Here is a 15,981-nt window from a genome sequence, read left to right as displayed (position 1 = left end):
GATACTAAAATGCGGCACCTGTAGTACAATACTGTCCCACAATTTTAGGAGACAGGATATTTTTGAAAATAGCAATTTATCTCATCAAAGTTTTACAGTTGCACACACATGTACAACATTAAAATAGCAACTACAGTAGCAAGCTGTTTTCAATAAAACAAAACTCCATAATGTCCCTCCAATGATAGGGGGGACATATAACAAGGGTCTTCAAACTTGGCAATTTTATGACTTGTGGACTTCAACTCCCAGAATTCTTCAGCCAGACAGGACTGGCTGAGGAATTCTGGGAGTTGAAGTCCACAAGTCTTAAAGTTGCCAAGTTTGAAGACCCCTGTCATATAATAATCATCATGAAAGAAGGGACAAATCAGAGCTTGAGTTATTGGAGTTGTGATACACAGAACACTTTTCCGTTAGAAGCCAAGGAGGCAGTGCAATCACCCACTTAATTTTAAGGCCCTGATCTATTAGAGAGACATTTTACCTCACATAGCAAGGGTACCACCATAGGACAGTAAGTATCTATTACTAAAGATTATTATGCAATATAAAGTTGCTTTCTTTTTTATTTTTTTAACCGCAAACACCAGAATACTGGTCTCCATATTCATGATGATTACATGTGAACTCTTCCCACAAAAGTATGAAATTTTGTAAAAATCTGTATTTTTACCCCAAAAGCCTCTACCTATGCCTAAATATTTACATGTATGCTTAAAGTTAATTTGGAGTTGCTTAACACAGACACCCAGCACACAAAGGTCACAAGCTATTTAACTTATATGATGATCAATGAAACTGGATATGCCTGTACTATACTTTCATTCAGGGTGAATGCAGCAAGTAGTAGTCAAATTTTTAATATGATAAATTTTGCCATCACTACCATGAAAATATGAATCCGTGATTAGGGGGTCACAGGAATATGAAAACCTCACTGAATTAGATTTTATTGTATTTTTTCTGCTGATCTATAGATATGTCTACTTGTAAGTCTTACTGATTCATTTGCACACTTATCTCACCTGAAATCTGGAATGTCTTACCGTTTTATAGACAAGTATAAGATGAGCAAATAACTTACTCAAAACCTATTTCAAGAGCTAAGAAACTACCTTATAAATGGACAACTGAACTAGTCAGTCACAGTACTGAGATTCATGTCATACAGAAATTGGAAAAACTGCAGAAAGTATTCAAAAAGAAGAATGCACACAGATATTATAAAGCACAGTGAACCTGGTTTAAAGTACTGAGGGCCAGTGAAGCAGTTTGTTAAGCAAAAAACCTTTCAGGAACCAGTGGATTCATGATGCTGACTTAAGCATCCCCTAATAAGGGAGAATATTTGTAGCTCAGGGTTGACATGAGGTGTCCTTAGTGCTTTCTGAGCTTGTTTTCTTGAAGACCTTTCATGACCCAAACTAGGTAATATCATCAGGACAGACTGGGGATTTTGTTGGTTATACTATATAGCAACACATGTCATCCATCTTGCTGAGCAAGTATCCCTATCTGAGCTGGCAAGGGTTGTCTTGGATTTGGTGCTGGGGATTGCTAGTCTGATAGTTATGAACATCCATGCTGGTCTGCTTTGGTTGAGATTATTCAGGACTTTATAACCACCATGACCAGCATAGGTCTTTCTTAACTAGTTATTGGCGCAATATGTGAGGCAAGTCACAGTCTGAAGATATATATAAATGGAATGGAATGTGGCTGGGTTGAAGGATGGTGTACTGAAAGTGGGTAATTTTAATCTGTACCTTCTCATGGTCAAACCACATTCTGTTGGGATTTAGGCTTACAATGGTTTTATGCAGGGATGAAGCTATCAGAATAGTCCACATATAAATTCCAATGGATTTCAAAAGGTTCAATGAAGTTTTCCAACTGATATGGTTGGCATTTTCATCAATATTTGGCTGTTGTGTGAAATAAGAGACCGCTTGAAACAATAACTCCTGAGCATCTTTTCCAATGTGCAAAGCCCATTCATTCAGTTGGTATAAATTTTGGCTGAAGGAAATGGAGCAAGTAAGGAAAACTCATCTTGCATCTGACTGAACACTAGTTAAAGCTAATTATCAAGTCTGCTTTGTAGTGATTATGGTTAAACAGCCATTTTTCTTTTTTGTGTCATCTCAGTGTCACCCAGTGGAGCTTTTTCAGTGATTTAAGGCCTTTTGGGACCTGGCCCAGTTACATATTATATAGAACCCTCAGTAGCTCACTATGATATGTTGATTACACATTTATATGGCAACATTGATTATATTCTTAGCCTTAGAATATAGTAGTTCAGTTTGCAGAGATGTCCAGAATTATCTTATAAGACATCTTTGATTGAGTTTAATTTTGAGGGCTGATGGTAGAGAGAAGATGCAAAGGCAAGATTAGCCAAACACATGATGCTTGCTCCTTGCCGCTGTCAATTATTCCATCTAGTAGGAAGGTGGTGTTCAGATGGATTATAAATAATGCATTATATATGTGCAAATAATGTATATACACATCCAGCAATTATGAATTCTTTCTTACAAGGAGGTGTGATCCCTCTTTCTATAAAGAAGGCTCCAGTGAGACTACTCATCAAGATATTGTAATTGGATCCATAAGATGTATAGAATTATAGGTCAGTGGGCAACATTCTTTCCTGGAATTGAGCATGCAGTGGATGACTCCTGTATGAAACACATTTTCTAGATTCATTTCAACTGGTCTTTAGGCCTTAGTCCTTTGTTAAATGGTCTTTCCCAGCAGAGAGATAGGAGAAATGAAACCTTGAATCTCCTGGGTCTTTCAATACCTTCAATACCATTGATCACGTATTCTTCTTGAGAGGATGTCCCTGGATAGCTATCTCCAAAGGTTATTGAAGTATTTCTGCTCAATCTTATAGCTTTTTGGATTCCAAAAAGTTTTATTTCCTTATATGCTGTTTAACATCTACATGAAATCACTGAGAGAGATCATTCAGAGTTTTAAAGTAAGACGTCATCTGTAACTGAACTCAATCTCATTTTTTCATCAAATCCACATGAAGCAGTGAAACTGAAGAAACATAACCTGGCTATGCTGATGGACTGGATGAGGGCCAACAAACTAAAGATTAATCCAGACTTGAAGGCTGTACTAGTGCTGAATCATTAGCAATTGACTGATATGGATAGAGACAATCTTATAATGGTAATCTATTCTCTGGTAATATTTGGCTTAGATTATTGTAGTATTGTATACCATGCTATCCAAATGGCTTTCAGGAAGTCAATGAAAATTGGCTCATCTACAGAGATTTCAACTAAGTATGATTTGGGTTATCATGGTCACCACGATGTAAAAAGATGTTGAGACTCTAGAAAGAGTACAGAGAAGAGCAAAAAAGATGATTAAGGGACTGGAGGCTAAAACATATAGGGAATGGTTGCTGGAAATGAGTATGTCTAGTTTAATGAAGAGAAGGGTGAGGGGTGACATGATAGCAGTGTTCCAATATCTCAGGGACTGCCACAAAGAAGAGGGAGTCAAGCTATTCTCCAAAGCGCCTGAAGGCAGGACAAGAAGCAACGGATGGAAACTAATCAAGGAGAGAAGCGACCTAGAATTAAGGAGAAATTTCCTGACAGTTAGAACAATTAATCAGTGGTACAACCTGCCTCCAGAAGCGGTGAATGCTCCAACACTGGAAGTTTTTAAGAAGAGACTGGACAGCCATTTGTCTGAAATGGTATAGGGTTTCTTGCCTGAGCAGGGGGTTGGACTAGATGACCTCCAAGGTCCCTTCCAACTACTACTACTATTATTATTGTTATGTCAAGTGCCAGGGAATTCAGGAGATTCAGGCAGTACAAATGAGCATAAAGATTTATTGCTAGCTTAACTCTCTACAAGAGTCTGGCCAAGCAACCAAGGGAATGTGCGGGAATTAAGAAAGGAATCCAAGGAGGGCTCGACTTAGATCTCTTGTGGGTGCACAGGGACCTGTTATTTATGATACGTTTGACCCCCTCCCACAGGCTCAGCCTGGTTATCTCCTACAATCATTGCTTATTGGATGCTGGTGTTATGATGATGCTCTATTTTGTTCAGTTTTATAGGTTTTAAGCTCAGTTTTTGTACTCTGTTGGGACATCTTAGTATATATAAATATGGCAAAGTAAGTAAATAAGTAAGTAAGCGGTGGGATTGTCCTTGAAGATGAATTAGAAACTTCAGTAAATATAACATATGAGAACTGCACAATATGAACCTGTCACATCAAATTTTTATGAATTTTGCTAGAGTCCACTTCATTTCTTGTCCCAATTTACGGCACTTGTTTTAGTCTATAAAGCTCTTCAGGGCTTGGAACCTCAACACCTGAAGAAATTCTTCTTCCCATATGTTACTATGTATATCCTAAGATAATCTTCAGACAACTTGGTTTGTGTGTCCACAGTGACTGAAATGTGGCAAGAGACTGCCCAGCAACTTCTGGATATTCTTCTCAGTGAGCCATGCCTGGTAGCAGGCACCATCTTTTGATCTTTAGCAAAGAAATTATTTTCTCGCTGCTTTTTAGAATAATATTATTTTAATTTAATTATGACCACTGCTTTTCTTTGCTATCATTTTGTTACTTTATTTGATCCTATATATTATATATAATGTTTTAATTGTTGTACGTTAAAGGTTTTAATGGACAATTTTGATAATGAGGATAGTAAGCTGAAATAGATGGGCCTGGATATCCCACTAACCTAAAACAAACATTAGGACTTAGTGACATACCTGAACACAACAAACAATTTCCAGGATTTTTCAGCAGGGAAAAAGGTACTTTGTAACTTGAGTTTTTCCCCCCAAGTGTTAACATAGTTTGTCTAAGCATTATAATGGTCAACTGGAACATCTTAGCATCTTTTAGTATAGGGACCAAAATGTATTTCTTCCATGGGAAAGCATTGTTTTTTACATATTTAATAAAATGTTATTGAAAAACAAAATGTTTATACACTTGAAGAAAAATGTGCAGGATTGTTAAAGGGGAAAAAGGTAAATATATTTTAGAAGTCAGTACCCAGTAAAATAGTGAAAATAACTTGCATTAGCATATAATTTGAATACTGTAAAATTGTTCATCGATAGCAACACTTGCTGTCAGCCCCTCTCATACTTTGCAAGGAAATCTGATGCAACTGTTCAAACAGATGCAAAATTTGAACATCTACTCCCACCTGCTACATGAGTATGCTATGTTGCAGATATCTTCAAAAATTCTGAGATTATATGACAACAAAAAGGCAAAAGTTATAATAATGTAACCACCACTGTTCAATACTGTGAAGTGGCATCCTACTTCTCAGTATTTTCCACCCATATTACTTTAGGTACTTAAAAGGGGTCTTCGTTCTCCACTTAGGATTCTAGTCAATTCACTGTAAAGCATGAAATACATTTAGCATAACTCATTAAAATTTGTTAATTAAAACACAATGAAACACCTCAACAAATAAAAACAATGCCATCCTAATTGCTTTCATTATATTGGCCCCTTTATTTTGAAGCTGGCTGAAAAAGTGCAGTCTTCACTGCTTTCTCAAATGAAATTAAGGAAGGCGCCAACCTAACCTTCTTGATAGCAAACTATCATATTATTACTAAAACCCTAAGCTGTTGAAATCAGCATGACTAAATCTCTTTTAAAAAGTCAGTAGATTTAAATATTTCACTGTATTGCCTTTTTTGAAATGCTGTCAGTTGTAGCTGGATTGCATTTGCATTCAAAACAGTGCTCACATAGCCCCATTACAGGATAATCTTAGACATGCCAATTAAAAATAAATCCTAATGAATTTGAGGGTGAAGGGTCATTCTCCAAGCTTATGGGTTGGTTTCTGAACATTTTGTTACCAGGCTAGGTAACATCTTCAGCTGAGTTTAGGGGATGTCAGTGACAGTGTTCTTCTGTTGATAAGGGCTTCAGGTGTGGGTATGTCAAATGAGGGTCTGTGATGGGTCTTATGATGGGTCAGGTGTGAGTCATCAGTGAGTCTTGTGATGGGACGGTTATATCAGGTCAGGGTCATTGGGAGGTGGACTGCTGGTGGGAGGGGCTTGCATGGGTTGGTTGAGGCTTGGTGCCGTCTCTGGTTGGCTATGTGGTTGATTTGGTTGACCAACCCTCAACCAACACAACACAGGGTTTGGTTGACTGACCCTCAACCCAACCCCTCAACCCCCCCCACCAGCAGTTCACCTCCTAATGACCCTGGCCTGATATAACCTCCCTATCACAAGATTCACTGATGACTCACACCTGACCCATCACAAGACCAGTCACAAATCCTCACTTGACACACCCACACTGAAGCCCTTATAACCAGAAGAACATTGACACTGACATCATCTGAACTCTGCTGAAGATGTTACAAACCTGGTAATGAAACCTTCAGAAACTAACCCACAAGCTTGGAGAACTCACCTTCATCCTACACCTGAGCTAGATATTTGCCACTATTGCAAACCTGAGTTTATTGGAGTATAGACCATGTAGATGTGTGTAGGATTGCAATCCAGATACACAAATTCCATTAACTAAGATGAATGTGTCATAAGATGCTGTGCCAAATCTGCTACGAATCATATTGTGAAGTATGCAGATGACACAACAGGGGTGAGTCTCATCCAGGATGACAATGAAGATGGTTATAGGGAAGAGGTGAAGGCTCTGGTGGACTGGTGCAATAAAAGTAACCAGGTTCTAAATGTTGATAAAACAAGGGAGATCATTGTACATTTCACAAAGAGCCGGCATAGTCATACTCCACTCAGTATCAAGGATACAGCTGTAGAGATGGTCAACAGTATTAAGTATCTGAGGGTGCAGATAACTAACAATCTGAATGGTCTCTCCATGTCATCCTTAGTGAAGCGTGCAAACCAGCGTCTGCATTTCCTGCATCGGATGAGGAGAGCACATCTTTCTCCTTCTGTCCTGGCCACTTTTTTTTACAGAGGTACAATTGAAAGCATTTTAACACACTGCATCACTGTCTGATCTGGTGTGCCTCACATAGAAAATCCATACAGAGATTGGTAAGGACAGCCAAGAAGATCATAGGAAGCTCGCTCCCTGGTGTTCAGGATGCTGCTTATAAGCGCCATGTGCTTAGAGCTCAAAACATTGTTAGAGACCCTGCACACCCACTTTACGGTCTGTTTCTGTTGCTCCCCTCTGTGAGGAGGTTTTGAAATATTTCTAACAGGACTACCCGGTTCTGTAATAGCTCTGTTCCCTAGGCCCTCTGTCTGGTAAACTCGCAAGATTCGTTTTTTTCACCATGCACATGTATACATAAGCCAAACTAGACTGTTGTTTCTCTGTGTCATATAATATATGTGGGTATATGCATAATTCTGTATTTATTTATTTTTGTCATATTTATGTAGTGTATATTGGAGGTGGTGACCTATGGAAGACCTGTATGCAATGTAATTTCATTTTAATGTATGCCGATTAGTGTACATTCAAAGTGACAGTAAAGTTATTATTCTAATCATATGAATAGGAGTGATACCCACTGTGGTTGATCAAAAACAGGGTGGAAGAAATAAGGATAAATGAAATCAAAGATGAGAGGCAATAATGACCTTTCTCTAATCAAAAAAGTCAATCAGGTCACTTCAGCAAATTCCTGTCAATTTCACTAACAATTCCTCCATGGTGGCTAGTACCAAACCTTTCCATCTTTGTGCATACAATAGTCTTGCTGCAGAAATCACATACTGAAATAATGACTATTTTCCTGTCTTAAGATCCTTCAGTCCTAAAAGGAAAAGTTCTGGTTTCATTTGAATATTGATCTTTAAAATCCTCTTTAGCAATGTGTGTATTTGAATCTATTTTTAAGCTTTTTTACGTCAGCCAAATGTGATACAATGTCCCCTTATGTTGTTCACATTTCCAACATAATTGGAATGCTTTTATAGTTTCTAAATAATTTGTCTGGTGTTGTGTACCAACAATACATCATTTTTTAACAATTCTCTTCAAGAGCATAACATAATTTTTGAGGAAGATGGGTGGTTCAGATAAGTAAGAAGGAAGGAAGGAAGGAAGGAAGGAAGGAAGGAAGGAAGGAAGGAAGGAAGGAAGGAAATTTCATTTTTCAAGGGCAGCTTCATGTAGTGTACACTGCAGTAAGCCAATGTGGAGGTGACAAGGGTATGGATGACTGTAAGCAAGGCCTGCTGATTTAGGGTGCAACTGCTGCACAAGACAAAGCTTTGCAAGGCTCTCCTAGCCACAATCACCACATACTCATTAAGCCACAGTCATGAGTCTAGGAGGACCCCTATTTTGCATATTGGATTTGTCTGGGGCAATGAAATCTTATCCAGTGACCAAGATGCAATGGTCCTGAAATCAGTAGGCCCAAAAATCCAGAGTCAGTCTTGCCAGGGTTCAACGGAAGTCTACTGTTTCCCATCTAGACATCCACACCTTCCAGATACTGGGATAGGATATTCAGAACATCGCTTAATTTTTTTGTAAAAAAAATATTTAAAAAAAGGCTGATAGGCAATACTAATAGTAGACGAAGACTGGTGGGGTAAATACTCGGCTAAGCAATATAGGTGAACTAATAGCTAATCAACAGCTATTATTGTGTCACTGTTTAAAAAACGGCTTACTGTTATCAGACACACAGAAATATATGATATATTAAATATTGTTTTAAACAATGACAAAGTCAGGTTTTACTCCATTTCCCTTCTGAATTTGTTATTGTTAAACAAAAGTTTGGGCACAAAACAAGAATAATTTCCTGGAAGTGCGGGTATTTTCCAACTACTAATTGCTGAAGTCAGAATTATAAGCAAATCTTACATAGATTAAAAACAAGTTTGCCTTCTGAAGAAGTTAACAAACGATGGATGACAATGACGAAGGATTGAAAAGCAGCTGACCCCAATCACTGCAGACTGCCGGAGCGGGGGAAGAAGGGATGGTTTTGTGCATGTGCCATGTTAGATACTGGGTTCGTTGCTTGATTGACGAGACGAGGCGAGTGAGTTCAGCAAAGATCATTATTTGGTTGCAGGAACTGAACTGAGAAACAGGGCTGTGAGTGTAGCAATTTATACCCTGGTCTCTAGGCGGTGGCCAATAGGTTTAACGCAACCTATTGCTGCCCTAGAGGCAGCCAATGGCGGTGCTGGAGACGGGTTGTCTGAGGAGCTGGGAGTCGTTAGCCAGCTTCCCTGCTTGAGCAACCTTCCAGCAATTAACCTCACGTGATATTCCTTAGCAAGACAAAGCCCAATACATTACACCCCTCCCCCCTAGAATGTACACACCTTATAACAACAAAAGGGAATGATTACAGCAATTACAAGTTTTACAAAGATACAAAAGTAATATGCAATGCACACATTTTTCCATACTGGCTAATAGAGAGACTCTCCTGGCTGGCAGCACATCAATGACACATACAACATGTGTCAGTTATTTCGGAACAAAATCTTGTAGATATGCAGGAGGCTTGCGAACCCTCGTGGAACGCCTGAGAGAGTCAGGAACTCCCTAGCCTACCAGCTTGCCCGCCAGGCTGGGTAGACCAGGGTCCATAAATTCAAGTGAGTCTGGCTGACTCGGAATTCTCTGACTGGCCATTTCCAGTTGGCCCACCCCAGAGTCTAATCGCTCCGCAGAGTTAGCACAGCGGCTGTAGTGTTCTGGTTGGCTTTCTCCATCAGGGGCCCCATGTTGCACTCCTGGGCTTTGCCCCCCTACGGCCACCTTCCCGTTGCTCTGACTGCTTGGGACCTCAGAGCATATGGATTGATCGGCCTGGCTGCCAGTTTGCGGTCTGTGGATGGGACCTGGGATGAAGTCCTCGCTTTGTGGCCATTCTGGAAAACGCTTGCTAAGCTGATCGATATGGCAACGAACAACTTGCCCGCCCTCTAGGCACACTTCATATGAGAGGGGGCCTGACGTTTTTGTGATTTTCCCTGGCACCCACAAGTTCCCATGCTCATAGTTCTGGGCCCACACCCCGTCACCCACTTGCAGCCCCCTCAGGGGTTTTGGACGGGAGGCCTCAGTTGCAACCCGGTCCGGGTGCAACCTGTCCAGTTTTGTGAATAGTCGCCTCCCCCAGCACAGCTCTGCTGGGCTTTTACCCATTGCTGTGCAGTGTGGAATGTTGGCAGAGCAAAAAATCGGCCAGTCTGTGGTGCCAGTCCCCAGTCACTATGCGTTTCAATAATTCTTTCGTGGTGTGTACCATCCGTTCAGCTTGACCATTACTAGATGGGTGAAATGGAGCTGATATTGCATGCCTAATGAGGTTTGCCCTCAGAAAAGCCTGAAATTCTGCCGCAGTATATTGGGCCCCGTTATCAGACACTACGATGTTCGGTAGCCCATGCATTGCAAAGAGTTTCCTAAGCACCTGGATGGTCCTAGCAGTAGTCATATTTGCAATTGGTATAACTTCCAGCCATTTAGAGTGGCTGTCGACCACTATAAGAAAGATCTGTCCCTGGAAGGGCCCAGCGAAGTCTATATGAATGTGTCTCCTCCCACCTGTGGACTGGTGTGTGCAGCACTTCAGGCCTAGATTGCTGGCATGTGTAACACCCATGAACTTGGGCCTCAATTGCTTTATCTAATCCTGGCCACCATAAATAGCTTCGTGCCAAAGCTTTCATGCAAACAATAGCCGGATGACCTTCATGAAGCGATTGCAATACCCTGTCCCTTAATGAGGTGGGAACAATGACCCTGTTCCCCCAAAGAATACAACCCTTATGAGCTGAGAGCTCATGTCTCCTTGTGAAGTAGCTCTGGAACTCCGGACCCGGGCTTTTCTCTAGCCACACCGTGTGGACCCAAGATAGCACTCTGCTTAGAGTCTTGTCTGCTGCCGTTTCTGCAGCTATGTCTCCCGCGTGGAGGGGGAACTCCGGCAAGTCCTGAATGGACAAAACGCGGGCCGCTGGGGCCGGGTCTGGTTCGATTTGAGGCAGTGGAAGTCTGCTCAGGCCATCTGCATGGCCCATATCCTTGCCGGGTTTGTGAATTAGCTTAAAGATGTAAGCCGATAAAAAATGGACCATCTTAACATTCTAGGAGATAAGATGTGGGGTGTCTGTGTGTCTATAGTGAATAACCCCAATAGCGGTTTATGGTCTTTGAAGACCGTGAAGTCCCTGCCGTATAAGTAGTCGTGGAATTTTTTTACTCCAGCTACTATTGTCAATGCCTCCTTGAGAGAAGAGCCTTCAATTCCTGAAAACTTCTTTCGTGAACACTAGTCCACTTCCATGCAGTATTTTTGTCCAAGAGCCGGTGTAAGGCTCTGCCAATGTGGCCTTGTTAGGAAGGAATGCATGGTAAAAATTTAGGAGGCCTAGGAATGCCTGAAGCTCTCCCTTCGTTTTGGGGCTGGGTGCCATCTGAATGGCTTTAACCTTTGACTCAGCAGGGTGGACGCTGTCGGCATCTATCGGAACCCCAAGAACTCAGATGAGGGGACTGCAATATTATTCTTTTTCCAGCTTGAGGCCTGCTTCGCACAACCTTTGAAGGACAGCTCTGAGCCTCCTTGCTACCGGCGATGAGCATGTCATCAAAATAGGGGCAAACCCCCGGAATGCCCTTGAGTGTCCACTCCATGATGCCTTGAAAAATGCCAGGGGCTACGCTGACCCCAAATTGCAGGCGTTTCACTTTAAACGCCCACCTGTGTGTTACAATTGTCTGTGCCGCGGCTGTGGCCTTGTCAACAGGAAGTTGTTGGTAAGTCTGAGCCAAATCTAATTTTGCAAAAATTGTACCGCTTTGTGGCTTACTATTGGTACTGGGTATGCATGCTGTTTGAGTGCACGACTGATTGTGCATTTGTCACCGGCACAGATTCTGACCTCCCTGTTGGCTTTTAGTGGCATTACGATTGGGGTCTCCCATTCACCCCCATCTACCAGTACTCCCTGTTCTACAAGTTTATCTAACTCAGCGTCTATTTTGTGTTTAAGAGCTAATGGCACTCTATGAGGTTTAATCCTGACCGGCATTACAGTAGGATATAGTTTAAATGTTATTGGCGGGCCCGTGTACGTCCCCAAAGCTGAGTCAAATACATCTGCGAATTCCTCACATATTGTCGCTAGACTCACGACTTGCATCCGGTTGATTCCGGTTACTTGGATGCCTAGTGCATCAAACCAGTCGAGCCCGATCAGGCTCGTTTGCTGACCCCCTACTACGACAACGTCCAGGTGCCCAGAAAACCCCTTAAATTTAACAGCTAGTGTGACCTCACCCTTGACTGCGACTCTGGCATTATGGAAATCAGTTAGTATGTCAGATGGCCCCATCTGTTGGTGTGGTTGCAGACGAAATTAAATGTCTCAAGTGAAATAATGGATACGGCTAAGCCCGTGTCCAGCTCCATCTTGCAGGGGACTCCTTGCAGCTCCACCTGAATTTTAAACTTCAGCTTAATACGGCGGCGAGCTCCCATGCGGCAAATGCTTCTGCGGCTGGAGCAAAACCCTACGCTATACTGTCCCGGGGCCCCAGTACCTCTCCTAGTCGGGATGTCCGACTGGTGATTTGATGGCCGGTCCCTCTGGCGACCTCTGCAGATGGATGCGATGTGGCCCATCTTCCCGCAGGCCCGGCATGAGGCTGTCCGGATCCTACAGTCCATTTGTTGGTGGCAGGCGCCACACCCTGGGCGTTTAAGGAAGGGATCTGCCTTGTAAGTCGCCCCTTGTTGCTTGTCGCTGCGACGCTGTTGGTTGTTGTGTCTTTGTAGCTTGTCAACTTCTTTGTAGTCTTCGGGGTCTTCTGTGTGTTTGGCGTCCTCGTGGTGGATGGCTTCCTAATGCTGTGTTGTTTTGACAGGCCGCATGGTTCGTACGGCCCTGCCGGCGGCTTCGTCTGCCATGATCTCTTTCAGCGCATCTGGGAATGACAGAGTCTCTTTTGCGAAGAGTTTTTGCTGTAACTCTCGATTCCGGAGACCGCAGACAAGCCGGTCTTGTAGCCTCTCCTCGACATCAGAGAACTGGCACAGGCGTGCGGCCTGCCTCAATGCCACGATGAATTTCGACACTGTTTCACCTGGTTGATGAACTCTCTGTTCGAATGCATGGCACCAAGAGATTACCGACAGCTTGGGCTGGAAGTGGTCTCTGAGCCTTTTCTTCAAGTCCGTGAACGTTATGGACTCCAATGGCGTTGGCGCGAACAAGTTCTCTGCGATGTCGAACGTGGCTGGGCTGTACACACACAGGAGCGTGGCGGCCTTCAGGCCATCCTCGGCAACTTGATTCGTGCCTAGATAGTTCTCGACCCTGGATAGATACAACGACCATCTTTCTGGGTGAGCTATGTCAAATTCTTCCAGCTTTCCAACCTTTGCCATTTCTGCTGGTCTTCGCAGCTGGGGCTTGTTGTCTTCTTGACCTGCTCCTCCGTTGCCCAGGGACTGGTCCTCTAGGCGTGTGGCCACTAGCGTGGCTGTGCTAAGCCAACCGTGGGGGGGGAATTGCTTTTCCCGCCAGGGGTGTTCGGCCTCTCCCCTAGTGACTCTTCAGCTCAGTTGGAGGAGCAGGATCCCACCTTCATCGCCAGTGTTAGATACTGGGTTCATTGCTTGATTGACGAGACGAGGCGAGTGAGTTTAGCAAAAATCATTGTTTCATTTGGTTGCAGGAACTGAACTGACAAACAGGGCTGCGAGTGCAGCAATTTATACCCTGGCCTCTAGGCGGCAGCCGATAGGTTTAAAGCAACCTATTGCCGCCCTAGAGGCAGCCAATGGCAGTGCTGGAAACAGGTTGTCTGAGGAGCTGGGAGCTGTTAGCCAGCTTCCCTGCTTGAGAAACCTTCCAGCAATTAACCCCAGGTGATATTCCTTAGCAAGACAAAGCCCAATACATTACATGTCACTTGTGCAAATGGAACCGCAGGCTCGCATGCCTGCCTGCTGCTTGCATGGCCCAGTTCCCAACGGGCTATGGACTGGTAAACAGCCTGAGGACTGGGGGCTAGAAACCATATTAGTCCTGGCTTTACCCCTTTTGTGTGTTTATGGTATTCTATAGTACAGTGTTTGAAAAGAGATCAATGGTTGGTATTGTCAGGACCCACCCCAATCCACATCTTAGGAAATAAGGACTCTTGGAGCAGAGTTGTCCAAAAGGAAAAAGTTTACTAGGATAGGATTGGTTGTGGAGATATGAGGCAGGATCTGGTCTTGAGTCACATTCAATTCTATATAAGCATTCCCGGTTCAACCCCCTCCCCTCAAAACTCCATTTGGTTAGGATCCCATCAATTATTGGTTGTCAGGTCCTTCCGTGGGAAGAAAGGAACTTCGTGCATTCCTTTGTTGATTGCCTTCTTCCTACAGCCCCAAACAGACAGATCACTTTCCCCCCTTAATTTCCCCAGATCAAAGGTTCTTTGAAAGCAGCTACAGATAGACTGGATAAACAATCCCCCCCCCCCGTCCTTCTACAAGTATGGCAGAATCCCAGTAGGCACAATATTTTAACCATACATTTATGAATGTGATATCAATGGATTCTGACAGGTATCTTATAGGATGCATAAGGTAAAGGTTCCCCCGCACATGCGTACTAGTCGTTTCCGACTCTAGGGGCTCATCTCCGTTTCAAAGCCGAAGAGCCTGCGCTTGTCCGAGGATACTTCTTTTCTGCTCACAGATAGTTGTGGGAAAGAAGATTGTATTCTTGTTTTCAACCAAACCACAATACTGTGCAAATCTCCATAGCTACAAGTTTTCTCTTTCCTCTTACATAGCGCTTCTGCCTCGCAGACCTTGATGCTGAGATAATTTGGCATATGGTTGCTTAGAAGTTATTCCACTTTTTAATGAATAACATTATTGTGAAGATAAGTGAAATGCTTGGTTATTACCTAGAAAGCAATGCCTAGGGGGGCCTGCAGGTTTTACCAAGGAGTATTACATAACTATAGAAAACAAAGGATGATATTTATTAACTGTATGTCTCGCCTTTCTCATCCAAATGGTTGTCAATATATTAATCTGCCTTCTGACTAAGTAGGACCATGAGTGACTCATCTGGATTAATCATCCATTTGACTTTCTTCCTCAAGAACTTGACTAGTTTCCTTGGATTTCACTCTTTCAGATTTTTAGCCCCAGGTGAAAAAAGACTCATTGCCAGATAGCTCATAGTGAAAAGATGGGGAGTATCTTGTATGTGAGAGTCTCAAGACTAGTTTGGTTTTCATAGTAGACCTGCAGACTGCTATTCAATAGGGCTACAAATCTGGAAGGCAAAAATCCAGATGATGGCAGAACAAATCAGAAAATTCTCTTTTTTAACCATCTCATGGAAATTAGGTAGCCATACTATTCAAAACAATCTGAAAAGGTTAGGACAATTTTCTGATGTTGTATGCTCTTTTAAAATAAGATTCAGTAATGAATATGCAATACCAATACAAATCAAATAATGCTATACTATGTTACATTAGCTTAATAAAAAATGGTTGAAATTAAAGGGAACTCATACTCTTATCTAAAAATTCCAGTTTTTACCATCCCTTCTGAATATCTAGATGTTCAAATAGGGGTAAGAAGGAATAGAATCTAAAAGTTTAGAAAATTGTTGACATTAAATGTCTGTTTATTATCATAGAACGATGATTCAACAGTTAGTGTAGCTTGTTATATTCTATGCTAGAACATGGAGTCCTTTTCTTGACAAATCATATTTATTTATTTTTATTTTAATTGGATTTGTATACCGCCCTTTCCCGAAGGACTCAGGGCGGTTAACAGGGTAATTAAAACAAGAAATACAAAAATTAAAAACAATTAAAAAGATTATAACAGTCCCTGAAAAAGTAAAAAAACCCAGTTAAAATTAGAATTAAAATTCTCAGCCTCGGCCAGAGAGCTCGAAGAGCCAGGTCTTCAGGTC

At 42.2% G+C, this 15,981-nt stretch overlaps 1 protein-coding gene across 1 annotated transcript in view; it reads right to left on the bottom strand.

Moving 5' to 3' along the window:
* Positions 1-15,981, bottom strand: part of ADGRA1 (adhesion G protein-coupled receptor A1) — a gene marked incomplete at both ends in the record, with an annotated part of 483,384 nt that overhangs the window by 100,547 nt on the left and 366,856 nt on the right. The window lies entirely within an intron of this gene.

This window comes from Vipera berus (assembly GCF_964194415.1).
Source record: "Vipera berus genome assembly, chromosome: 5".
NCBI lineage: Eukaryota > Metazoa > Chordata > Lepidosauria > Squamata > Viperidae > Vipera > Vipera berus.
This window is presented reverse-complemented; position numbering and strand designations above follow the sequence as displayed.